This window comes from Lagopus leucura, unplaced genomic scaffold (genome assembly GCF_019238085.1).
Source record: "Lagopus leucura isolate 7727_CA_CO unplaced genomic scaffold, USGS_WTPT01 Super-Scaffold_100157, whole genome shotgun sequence".
NCBI classification, from domain to species: domain Eukaryota; kingdom Metazoa; phylum Chordata; class Aves; order Galliformes; family Phasianidae; genus Lagopus; species Lagopus leucura.
The window spans coordinates 26,701,162-26,713,916 of NW_024962334.1; positions in this window are offsets into that span (position 1 = coordinate 26,701,162).

Here is a 12,755-nt window from a genome sequence, read left to right on the forward strand (position 1 = left end):
TAAAACACATAAATTAACTACAGTGATCCAGGACAACACATTATCAGAGCAAGCAGTTGGAGATTTCCAAAGACCCCCAGCCTTGTTGAAAGTGCCTTGTTTAGGAGCGTGTTTTTGAAGGCCAAGGTGTCCCTTACTACTTGCTACCCTCTTCCCTTCACTTCCTGCAGACAACTCATTCTGATCTGTACTCAAAGCTTTCTACAGCACCGGGCAGTGTCCCACCTGCTGCCATCTCCTCTCACAGCCAACAGTGCACTTCAGATTGTGGCACAGACTTCAGCTTGAACTTGTTAAATATCTCCTGGGAGGCTTGAAAGTTGAAATATTCTGTTCTTTGTGACCTGTAATTGGAATGAAACCTGCAAGACAACTCATCCCCTACGGGATGAGGGGAAAGACAAAAAGGTGCTAAAAAAAGCCCTTGTTTTCTTCTTAATAAATACTGCATGAGGTGATGCTTTCTTCAATGTAACCTGTCACACAAGTGTACTAAGATGCTTTCTCTCAACTAACACCTTTTAAAGATTAGGGTTATGCTTTATAACCAGCAGGGATACACCTGATGACTGATGGGAGCTTTGCTGTTGGCTGCAGACAGGAGGAGAGAGGATGATTGTCCTCTGAGGGGCTCTGCAGGGCATACAGAGATATCACTTGTGTAGGGCAGAGTGACGTATCTGTCTGGGCAATCACAAGGGGGTACTAAAACACCAACAAATAGTGTGGCTGTTGCTTGATGGTGTGATGTGCCAGCATCTATCTATTTAAGGTTTCCCATGGTTCTCTTACTGAGTAGTTGGAGATGGAAGCTTTTGCTGAATTCCCCTATATCGACAAAAACATAGACTCTCAGCAGGCTGAGTAAACAAACACCATGTTAACTACCGATAGGATTTTGTGTACTTGCTTGTATGTTTCAGTAGGAATTGAGATGTAGGCGTAGGCTAGAAATAAATGGAGGGCATTCAAACAGTCTTGCCACTGGGCAAACAACAGCTCGTTCATGAATTCATAGAATCATTTGAGTTGGAAGGGTCTTTTAAAGGTCATCTGGTCCACCTCCCCAGCAATGAACAGGGACATCTACAGCTCATCAGATTGCTAAGAGCCTGGTCCAGCCTGATTTTGAATGCCTCAATGACTTTGATTTCTCTGGGTATTTTCTGGTAGGCATTCAGCAATATTTGAGTACTTTCTCTGAAGGGCCCATTCATCTCCTGATAATGTGTAACACCTTACTTCTTAATTAATTTCATCTAGTTTTCCAGAGAGCAATATTATATAATCCTGGTCTGAGAAAGAAAGCTATAATTAAATAATCTGTTGATGTCATAGGCTGTCATGAGTGGAAAACTATGATTAAATTATAACCATTGGCTCTCAATGCAATCTGGAATTAATGGCTGTTTCCATGAGTAATTAAGATGTCTATTCTCATTTAGAAACCTCAGTCCAGGCTCATGGCAGCTATAAATCGGTGTTTTCTTGTGGTCTGCAAAGAATGACAGCAACTTAAATTGACAAAGTTCTGTCCAGTCAGACTGTGTTTATTTATTCTAGAAGCAGTGATGAAACCCTGTCCTCTCAAAATGGAGACCCAAGCTCCTGGCTACAGCAAGGCATGTGGATTTGTGAAACACCTGTGTCCAATTTGGCATTTCTCTCACTGTACTCTATGGACATTTGTACTTGCTTGTCACTCTCATTCCATTTGATAACAATATGAAGTACACATCTGAAGATTTTGGAAAAGCTGAACACAAATGATGGCTGTTATCTTCCTACCCATCAAAAGGTACAGCCACTCTTTAATTTTATTTTAGGTCCTCCTATTTGAATTTGACATGTGATGCTTATACAAACAACCACAATGCATATCTGTTCATTTCATATTCATCTCCAACATGAGAAAACCACATTTTTTAGCAAAATTTGTAGGGCAGTGAGTACTCAACACTCTTGCCAGAAATGGGAGCCAGAAATGCTTAGAACCAACTCTGGAGTCCTTTTCCCACCTGGCTGTAGGTGCCAGCCTTTGGATCCTCAGCACAGAAGGGCTGTTGACCATGATTTGCCAGAATATAGGCAGTCTGTGCCTGAATGTTTCTTTCACAGGCACACAAGATGTGGTGAAGAGAGGCTGCAGGGGACACAGCTATAAAGGAGAAAAGGTTTGAGAAGATTCCTGGCCTCTACTATTCTCCTCCAGCACACAGTGTTCCTCCACCAGCTCATCCTATTACAGTGCATCATGGATAATTTTCTCTAGTTCAGTATTTGCTTATTAGAAAATACACTATTTAGTCAAAGATAAGCATGTGTGCAGAGAGTAATTTTATTAAAGGAATGGTTCAACTGTTTTTTTGGAAGAGGGAAAACTTGATCTCTTCCTTTCCTTTTTTTTTTTCTTTTTGAGATGGCTTTCTCATTTCTTAATGTGTTGAATCTTCTATTGAGCAGAGGAAAGAATAGACAAATTGAAGTGAACACTTTTACTTGACCTACCTCCCACTCAGCCTTTTCCTCAAATATTTGTTTCATGAAAACATATGGCATTTTTGTTCTGCTTCAGAGTGAGAACAAAATTCAATCCAGTGAAATTTCCTATGAAATGAGAATTCTGGTCACCACCACTGCTAATATTTACCTGTCTTAAAGGAATGCTAAATAAAGCCTGTGAAATTCCCAGGGCTGCTGAAGGGTAGTGGCTTCTGTCCTTTGCTACTCCTTTCCATGGTCAATCTGGCTTCCTTTCCAAATAATTGAAGTAAGCAATCAGCATAAAGCTGTGTTGTTGGCAATTAACTGAGATGAAGGAATGGCACATCTGTCCCCATGCACATTTCTGAGTTTTATGTAGGCAATATGTGCTTGACACAACTGATGTTTCTGTTAACTATCTTTTTCCCCTTCTGACAAAAGCTATAAGTGACCTAAAATATACCCCCCAGGTAAATCCAGTGAAAGATGTTTATTCATATAAAAATTACATATATCAGAAAAGTATTTTAGTTAGAGCACAGTGTCATGAAGCAGTCTTTGCATATCAGATCCAAACAAACCTATTAGTCACTGGTGGTGACATTAGTAGAAATAACATCACTTGAAGTCCTTTCAGCATTTTCCATAGCTAATAACCGTCTTAAAAATGAACTGTAGAAGTTCATTTCCAGTCAAATAAGCTCTCTTACAACTGATAAATACCTTTTCTTCCATTGTGAAAATCTTGGTTTCTCTTGTATCTTTTCAAATTTTAAAATAATCCATGATCTGACATAGTGTGCTTACATGCAGGGAAGTATAATTTTTGTTTCCTAACAGTCACATCAAAGCTAATATCTGTCACTGATTACCAAAGGATAAAACAAGCAGGTAAAAGCAACAAAGCAGCTACTCATTAAACACATTTACAGCTGTTTCTGCCAAGGACTCTCATGTTTTCTGTGTTTTCAATAGGACTGGTTGGAATAAAGACAACATAATACTGGGCCAAGTGCAAAACACCTCTTATCACTTTTTCTGTTTATTCTAGGAATCAAACAGGTGACAAAGATGGGATGATTCCTGGAGATCATGATGCTGCCAACAAATCGGAACGTCACACGTCATTCCACAACATAACCACTGCTGCAACCAGAAGGGCTCTCACCTATTCTGACTCCAAGGAAGAAACATCTCAGTGCAACTCAGAGAGTGTTCCTTGTGCCTGACAGAGAAGTCAGAATATAGAAATTATACCTCAGGAGGAAACAGATTGGAAAAGAGGTAAAATAGACCAAAAGTTAGCTTTATCAGATTTAGAGATTCCCTGCATTTCCTTCATTAGTTTGAAAAATAAAAGGAAACACCATGGTTTAAATAAAACATTTTAACAATCACAGCTTACAAAAATAAGTTCTACATTTCTCTTTTTGTTGAAATTTTGCAGTGACATTGCCACAGCTCTCTGCTCCCAGGTGCTTTCCAGGGCTCCCTCACCTTCAATGGGATCTGGGTCTCTGCCTGCTGTTGGCCCAACCTCCATATCTTGGGTCAAGGCAGTGACCATGACTAGCTCAGTGTACTGCAGAGTCTTCATTTCCTTAGCTGCCGTCATGACTTCTTATTCTGTTCTGGCAGGAGATGATGTGCAGGGGTTTGCTTTGCTTCATTCTTCATAGGATTTATGAGCTTTTGCATAACTCATGCTACTTTTAGAGTGCAAGATGATTGTCTTTCACGCTCTTGCTCTAACTCACATCTGCATTTAAATAACCTTAATGAAACGAATAATTGAGTTCCTGAGGACTGAATACGTCAGTGAATGAATATTTGAATGGAAGTTTCCACCAAGCTGATTGCAATGGTCTGTCATTTGATTATAAGATCACACTGTTAGCATCCAAAATGAAGGAGCACTTCAAAATGCGATAGACAAGATGGAAGAAAAAGTTCATCGGGCAGGATCACAAATCACAGCATTGCACTGAGGGAGCTCTGGTAGTGCCAGTAATGCATGGAGTTAAACTGGCATTTATTGTGGTAGATATGCCACAGGTAACTTAGAGTGTGTAATTATCATAAGTCTTTTATTACGTATACATAAATAATGGTAGGTTTGGCATCAGGGACAGCTAGAGTCTGCGTCTTCACATTGTGCTTGGAATCGATCAGGTCTGGGTGAAGATGGCCTACACTCTGAGCACTCAAACAGCCCATGACTTCAGGCAGTGCTACAGGTCAGGACATGCTCTGAGGCCCACAGCTTTCACACACTGAGCATGAGGATACGGTGTACTTCCAGGGACCTTTGCCTTTAGATTGCTCTTCAAGTCCATCTCTGAAGGAACATGACACCGTGTTGCAGCATCAACAGTTTCAATGGCAGATAGTTTTTCTTCCTTTTAATTTGTCTGCCAAATTTAGAAGGGTGACAAAAAGTGCCAAAGACTTAGCAAAGTTAAGAATAGTGAAGCTTATGGTGCAGGTCAATGAAGATGATGTGGCTGGATTTGATGAGCTGAGGCACCCATGATCTTGAAGGTGGTTTGAAACAGAGATGTTTCTAAGATTTCCTGATGTGATGTTATTTCCTGCACGCTCTCAGCATTGATATTTTCTAAGTAAACTAATCAGAGTGATGAAAAAATGGGACAAAAATCTATAGTTTGGATATCAGCTATCTTGCTTTTCTTCCTCTTATGACAATGTGTTGGAAAGCACACCAATGTATTAGCAGTTAAAAGAGTATTAACACTGCAAAAATGGGGTTTGTTGAAAACCGCTCTCAGGCATCCCAGCTGTACTGTACAAGACAAATGTGTAACTTGTTGGTGAAGTGAAATGTGCTGTGGAAAATGAGGAGCAACACACTGGGCATGGCTGGCTGTGTGTTGGTACCTGCTCTGTGGGAAGTCATCAAATCCATCCATATGGAAGAAAGCTACTTAGGTTCTGGTGCTTAAATACAGCCTGGGCCACGGACTGCATCCTCATCCCAGTAAATCAGGCTTTTCAGCATATAAACCCAATTCAGAACATATACCTGTGCCAGAGATGTTGATCTATACTAGGGCAGAGTACAGCTTGCACTTATCTTGAGGGAGTGGAAAAGTCCACACCTGGGAGACTTTTGGAAACAGAGAGATTTTTATTTCCTCCCCTGAAGGCTGTGTGGGATGCAGCAGCATGGCTCACTTGGCAGAAGCAATCTGGTTACCAGCCCCATGTGGAGCATCTCTGACAACCTCTGTTGTGCATATAGGAGAGGAATCATCTCTCCCTGCAAACTCTTCTTCTTGGCAGGCCTGGTGGCTGGGAAAGGTACCAACAGCATTCGCTTTTTTTCTAAGTTTTCATCGTCAATTATTAAAATGGTTTGAGCTGCAATGAATAATTAATTTGGACTTTGCTTTTGTCAGGAGGGAGGGCCGTTGGTGCCTTGGAGAGCTGTGGATAACCCACAGATCTTATAATCGAATGACAGGCATAGAACCCAAGCCCACTCAGCTGTGTGGTGCAGCCAGGGCAACTGGGCTCCTCTTTGTTCTCTCCTTCACATCTGTTTACAGTAGGACCACTGTGCTGGGGAAGAAGAAATTATAAATGCAATGAATCTTCTGCAATGAAGCTCAGGACCTGTTTGAAGGCCAACACCAAAAGCCCTTGTGCAAGATGGTGAAGTTGTTGAACAATAGCACTGCTGAAGAACACCTCAGAAAATCAGATATATATCCACCTGCTGCAAGAACAGGGGACAAGGCACACATTCTGAGTGAGCATCATTGTCATACACTGCACTGAGAGGGAGTTATTTCCTCCAATTCAGCACTGATGAGGTTGGACATAATTGCCTTCTGGCTCAGGTCCTGAACAAAGGGTTCAGAAACAGGATGCTTTAGAGGCTGAGAGGATTGGGAAATCAATCATGTAAGGATGCTTTCACTCAGCTTAACATCTACAAGGCCACATACTCATTCAGGCAACACTCTCAATGATTTAACAGGAGTGTTTTGCTTGGATAAGGTTCTTAGCATGCAGAACAGACAACCTGCTGGAGCAGGGAGTCATCCAGTTCTTCATGAGGACTTCACAATGAGGAGACAAAGAGCTCCTGGGACTTATTTTGCAGTCAGAAATGAGGAGATGATGACAACTTCCTCCGTCAAGGAAAGTGTGTGTCAGCACTTGTGGGCCTGAAACCTGACTTCAAAGCTGTGGGTCTCGATAAAACCTCTTCCTAGCTGTCTGTCTGAGGTACTATTACTTTTGCAGCTGTAAGAGACATCAGTCAAGATTAGTCGAGCTGTCAAGAAGAGTGCAAGCTCTTCTCATCATAGATTTTTTTAGCCCACATTGCAGTTGGGAAACTGTCCAGACTTGAGATTTTATTTCTGGAAATTGAGTTTCTCTGAAAAGTTTGAAGTTGAGTCTCAGTGTTTAGAAGCTGGGTAAATGTTCCAGTTCCTTGCAAAATACCTTTTGCAGGATGCTGAAATCAGCACTCAGCACTACCTCCTGAGAGCAAAGGACTGTTCCATCAATGGGAAGTGACAGGAAGTTATTCACAGGAGAGCAGAGTCCCACATGGTGTTCCTGTCTGCTGAAGTTTGGAGCTTTCTCAGTAAATCTGAAAATCATGTTCAGACCAGAGTCCACATTGTCTCTTTACATTGCATTCTGACGCACTAGGTCACTGAACCATAGTGCTTGGAGCAGAATCCTGATACTCAACCTGAATAATGGCATCAGATTGCGTTTCTAATGTTTTTCCATGGCCAATCAGTTCCTACCCTGTGAGCCGTATATCTAGTAACATATTAAACTGGATGCCAATTTCTTTGCCTTAGTCCAGTTTTCATTGAGAGAGTTAAAAATAAGGGATTCTGTTGGATGGTGGGAAATATTAAAGGTTGAGAGTGGCCCACTGCAGCAGGTAAAAGGTTGTTGATACAAGTGCTGCAAAAATTCCCAATTTTTTCAATATATCTATTTTGAATAAAAACTGTATGTTAATGTTTAGGAAGAGTTTTACTTATGACAGTATTCATCTCGATTTGTGTCTCTTCAGTACCATCAGACTCTCACTGGAGCTATGTGGTAGGTTACTTGTGGAGGGAACAAAACAGTCTTTGATAACTGTGGAGACTTGTCCCAAACTCAGCTTTAAAAGAAAAAGAAGAGAAAATGAAGAGAACTTAAGAAGATCTACAAACCTTCAGCTCAGGGTTATTTGCTAGGTGAAGGAATTAGAAGAAAGGTAGTGCTGGTAAACTCCCGAATCAAAAACATCTTCCATTACAAGAGGCTGAAAAGTAATAAAGAGTTCCAAAGTAGTGGATGAGAGGTACCCTAAAGGAGAAATTTCACAACTGTATTAGAGAAGAAACCAGTAATAGAAAGAGGGGAAGGACATCTGTCATATGAGTGAAGCCTCAGAGATACAAAGCAGAGAACACTATTACTAGAATGTTTTTCATGATCACATGAGGAAGATCCATATGCCTGTCTTTTAAATGATAGACTGCATTGATTTTTCCCCTTGTTGCCTTTAGAAGTTACAGATTTGCTCTTGAAATCTTAAACGCTCCAATGCACCAGACCGTGTATGCTGATCAGAGTAGAGATAGGAATTTTGTATTCTAAACTTTTTTCTTGAGTCAGTGGTGCAGATTTCCCCCACCCAAGAGGGACATTCTCTTTGAGGAGTCTTGCAATTGCTGGAGGACCTCTTCAGGCACTTGTGAAATGTCCACAAAAAGACTTTTGTCTTCACTGAGCTGGAAGGGTCTATGTGCACTGGTCGGTTTGAAATGGATAGACAAGAAAAAGCAAAATGTTAGAATGCTTTTGTATATAATAAAATATTGTTTAGAAGTCAGCAATGGTAATAACTGGATACCTTGAATGTCCCCACAGATAGACAGTATTCAATGTAACATCAGCTGCTGAAGGAGCTAAAACAGTCTGATGGTGCACCTTTTTGGCAAAAGAGAAGCTTCTCAGGGCTTAGAGATGAAGGTTAAATGTTCCTTTATTTACTGTTGTTCTGTGGGGCAGAAGGAGAGACTTCCTCTCAGCATTTTAAAGTCGTTACAAAATGTCACAGCAGCTCTCTACTTTGGGAATGTTAATGGCAAAGGAAAAGTAGATTGCCACAAAAGGGAAATGGCAGGCTTGGTTTTACAGAGCAATTATTCTCAATTAGATAGAGCGCTCTGCCCAAACATAGCGTGCAGATTCACAGAGGGGAAAAAGGTACAAGGGATCTTTCCTTTTCCACTTTAACACCAGTCAATCCTAATGGGGAATGAAATTCTGCAGAACCCTGTAATTTCCCTAAAAGCTCCCAGACTGAAAATGCATCTCACACTGATGTCTTGATGTTTTCTTTGTGTACTCGGCACAGCGGGCAGATGCAGAAATGACAGGGGAGATTTGTCCCCAGCTCATTGCTTAATCATTTAAATGGATATGCCAGCTACCATATTTTATTCAAAGCCTGAGGTCGTACCATGGGCATGACAACATGATACGTTGGATTCTGCCTCAGACACAGACTGCTCTATCAGGCTGGGCTGATGCTGCTGCAGAGGGATGGCTGTCACAGGCAGGAATTATCACCAGCTCTGTCCCCAGGAGCCCTGAGGCAGGGAAAGCCACGAGCTGATGGAGCTCACCCTTCTTTTCAGCTGACTTTGTAAACAGTTTTTAATTACTGTAATTAAAAAGCTGTCAAAAACCTGTTCCAAAAAGACATTTGCATGCAGTGAAGGGTATTTGAAGTGAAAGAGAAAAAAAAAACTATTGGCACATTTTAATAACAGTAGCAGAAGTTCAGATCACTTCAGCTGGGAGTTGTCTCACAAAAATGCCACCAGAGGGACTTGGTTTAACCTCTCCGAACCCTGCCAACTTCCACTCTGGTGCTCTTTCTGAAGGCCTTGCAATCAGTAAGCAGCTCTGCCTCTGACTCCTTCAGAGACAAACATGGGCTTGCGCACTCCTGCAAATGCCTGTGCAGAAGTTGACTCCCTGCAGGAAGCAGCCTTTTAAAAATGAATATTTTTAATATTGCAAAACAATTTGTGATAGAAAATAATCCCCTTCCTTGTGCTGTGTGATTATAGTCAGCAATTTTGTTGTTAGCGGATGGCTCTCAGGAGACTCTCAGGCAGTATTTTACATGTTGGTGGTGGGTATAAACGTTCCCTGAAGCAACTGATACCACTGCTTTATCAGCAGTCTGATACAGGAGACTGTCAGCCATCAAAATGGCCTAAGGCCCCCAGACTGTACCTTTTGGGTCTCCATTTCTTTTTTTTTTCAAGGAAACAAGGAGAAACTCTGATTCCCAAGCCAAGGCGGAACACCAAACCATTCCCCTCCTCCTCATGCCCCATTTTGTTTGCAAAGGCTGCAATGCAGTCCTGCATCCTACAGCCACAGACATTCTCAATGCTGCTGAAGAGAGAGATGCTGTGCCAGCAAATGGGTCCACTGAGGACAAGGGTGGAGAGGATTTCTCGCCATTCAGTGCTAACCAGTTAGAGCTGGAATTTAATTTTGTGCAGTGGACGTATGAGAATCAGGGCAGTGTTTGCCTTATTGCCTTCTCCTCTCTGGTGTCTACACCTTTAATCCAAGAACAGCTGCAGACAAACACATCAGGTCCTTATTTTCCTTCTGAAGGTGGTCCCTACTGCTTTTAAACTATAATTTGGGGATAACCAAAGTGCTTCTGATGTTTTTTAATATGAAAGCTCAGAAGAAGGTACCTTCTTCTTTTGGACATGTATATATTTAGAACCATGAAGCAAGAAGTGCTGTTTATAATGTGCCTGTTGTTTGGTAACGTCCCCAATCTGTCCTCAAGCAAGAAAAGGGAAAAGAGTGAATATTGCATTGGGTACACACAGGGAGAGTGTGCAGCTTGCTGCAGGCATCATTTTGGCAAAATGAGAGATGAAAAGCTGAATGAAAGGTTTTTTCTCCCCATGGATGAAAGAAAGAACATTTGCAGGGGGAGTGGAAAGCCGTATAGCTTGCCATTGCCTCCATTTCTCAGAAGGAAACATTCACTTAGGAAAAAGCAGCATTGGAAAGAAAAGACCAGCAGAGAAAACTGCAAACATACAGGCCTCTATCCCACATACAGAGCAGAAAATGATCCTATTGTGTTCAGCAAGAAACCTCACATGCTTCTGCTCATCCTGGATGGGCTACTCCATGATCTACTAAATTCAAGCTGAAGTGTTTTTCAAGATCGCCTCAATTTTACACCACCTAATATCTTCCAGACCTTCTTGCTTCATATAATCATAGCAAGACCTTGAAACTCCACCGAGTGGTGCAATCAAGACCTGGAAACTGTGTTATCATCATGTCAGCCAGATCTCCTAAAGCATTCTGTTGCTTCCACAAGCATTGTGTTGCCCCTTGGGAAGCTTAAGCCATTTCCCTGTAGGTCTTTCTGATTCACCTTCACTATTGGTTTTGGTGTCTTCCATTTCAGCCCATTTCTCATTAGAGAGGTTCATCCAAAATGCTCCAGGTCAAACTGTGGTTTCAAAAACAGAAGTGAGAATGAGCTTGCAACAAAGAGAACTGTCAGTCTGCATCTCCTGCTCCTCTTGTGCCGGCATGATTCTGCTCCTTCCCTTAATGCCCACCTTCAGGCATTTAGAAGTTTTTGGTGTTTCTACCTTTCCCACTGCAGTTTTTTATATCAAACATTAATCATATTTCTGAGATATTGGTCCTTTAGCCAGTTTAGCTAAAGCTATGTGGGTTCTACACCACAAATTGTGCCTGTGAGATTAAGAACTTTTTAAATATATATCATAGTTCATATTACCTATCAGCTGCAAATCTTCATGGTTCTTTAGAGAGTAAATTACAACAAATTACTGAACGTATTATTAATTGATCCCAGAGAATGTGTATTGAGAATGTGCACATCACTTAGGGCAGCCATGTCCAACCCTCTTTACTTCTGCAAGCCCTCTCATACTAGAGAACATTCCTCCCTTCACAATCATGCCTTACTCATGTAATCACTTTTTGGTAGTATGTATATTTGTGAGCAACTCTTGACAAGGCTAATGTACAAAAAGAGTAAAATTTCATCAAAAATCTCCAACAAACCCCTTGAGAGCTCACTAGGAGCTGTGGCCACTGCCATTAAAATAGCTCGATGCTTAGTTTCACTAACACAAGGTCAAATATCTCACCAATTCTGTGTTTTTGCTGCTCTCTTTTTTTGTTTTAACAAAAGACATTAAAGATTAAAAATAAGTCTTGTTACTTAGGTACATGAATTACATTATATATTTCACGAGAGCAGCACGGAAAGTAATGCCTCCCATTTTATTATGCTGGCTCATGATGTCAGAGGCAGATGATGGTGATCTGGCAGTAGAGGTTGAACCTTTCCACCAATATCCCATTACATGTTGTTGCGTTGTGACGGATGGCAGCAGAGGGGCAGTCTGACAAAATGGTATCTGACGTGGAAGGGCACCCACTGACATTCATCGATGCTTGCTGAATGTTTACTTAATCTCAACAGTGGATTTGAGCACAGTGAGGCAGTAGGTGGTGAGTTTCAGCAGTAGTGACAGTGACAGCAGGACATAGTGACAGCAGGTCACTTCCTCTAGTGCAGATTTTTATGACCATGGCGTGCAGGCTCTTGTTCATTGCTGGTGAGAATGCACAGTTTAACAGTGGTGACTGTGTTGGAAAATAGTGTTTCATAGCTGAGATTTTGCTCTGTCAAATAGTGTTGTTGTGCTCTTTGTATCAGTTGTTTTTTCCATGGAAATAGAAATTTTTACTTTCAGAGCAACCTCAGTGTATGTGACCCAAGACAATTCTTTTTCACTCAGTGCAGCTCAGGCAAGCCAGAAGGTTGGACACACATGATTCAGGGTTTTGAACATTTTAAATGATATTGTAACATTGCAGTCAAAATGTGATAGCCTTCCTTGCTGTCCACACTTTTACAGTTGAGGCAAGAGAAAGAGCATTAAAGAAGTTAAATACATTCCCTGAAAGTATTACGGAATATTTCAGCAATGAAGACAGTTAAAGAAACTATCCAAAGACAAAGTTTTTATATGTTTCTTTAGAGGGAGATTCACTGAGAGAACTTCCTGGCTAATATAAACCAGAAACTCCTTTCTGGTCAGAAACATAAACATCTGTCAGAACACAAACTTTCCCATTTTCCTTTGATATTGCTTCTGATGGTGACTACTAGATGAAACATG